Raw genomic sequence first — 955 nt, 5'->3', positions numbered from 1 at the left:
CAGGAGGCCCTGTCGCCTGAAGCTGTGCAGCGGGAACGACCTCGGACCACCAGGGGCCGAGGAAAGCACCGTCTCGAGGGGGCCGGACACTCTGGGCCAGGGAAAAATCCAATATATATGTGGTGATATCTCGGGTGCTATTACAGATAACGCAATAAATCAAAGTACAGTGTCTGTAGGAGGCCCTGGCGCATGAATCTGTGCAGCGGGAACGACCTAGGACCACCAGGGGCCGAGAAAACTACAGTCTCATGGGGCCGGACACTCAGGGTCAGGGGAAAATCCAATATATATCTGGTGATATCTCGGGTGCTATTAGAGATAGCGCAATAAACCAAGGTGAATTATCTGCAGGAGGCCCTGGCGCATGAATCTGTGCAACGGGAACGACCTCGGACCACCAGGGGCCGAGAAAACGACAGTCTCAAGGGGCCGGACACTCAGGGTCAGGGGAAAATCCAATATATATCTGGTGATATCTCTGGTGCTATTACAGATAGCGCAATAAATCAAAGTGCATTGTCTGTAGGAGGCCCTGGCGCATGAATCTGTGCAGCGGGAACGACCTCGGACCACCAGGGGCCGAGAAAACCACCGTCCCGAGGGGCCGGACACTTAGGGTCAGTGAAAAATCCATTACCTATCTGGTGATATCTCGGGTGCTATTACAGATAGCGCAATAAATCAGAGTGAATTATCTGCAGGAGGCCCTGGCGCATGAATCTGTGCAAGGGGAACGACCTCGGACCACCAGGGGCCGAGAAAACCACAGTCTCATGGGGCCGGACACACAGGGTCAGGGAAAAATCCAATATATATCTGGTGATATCTCGGGTGCTATTACAGATAGCGCAATAAATCAAAGTGCATTGTCTGTAGGAGGCCCTGGCGCATGAATCTGTGCAGCGGGAACGACCTCGGACCACCAGGGGCCGAGAAAACCACAGTCTCATGG

This window comes from Nomia melanderi, unplaced genomic scaffold (genome assembly GCF_051020985.1).
Source record: "Nomia melanderi isolate GNS246 unplaced genomic scaffold, iyNomMela1 scaffold0014, whole genome shotgun sequence".
Lineage (NCBI taxonomy): Eukaryota > Metazoa > Arthropoda > Insecta > Hymenoptera > Halictidae > Nomia > Nomia melanderi.
This window is presented reverse-complemented; position numbering follows the sequence as displayed.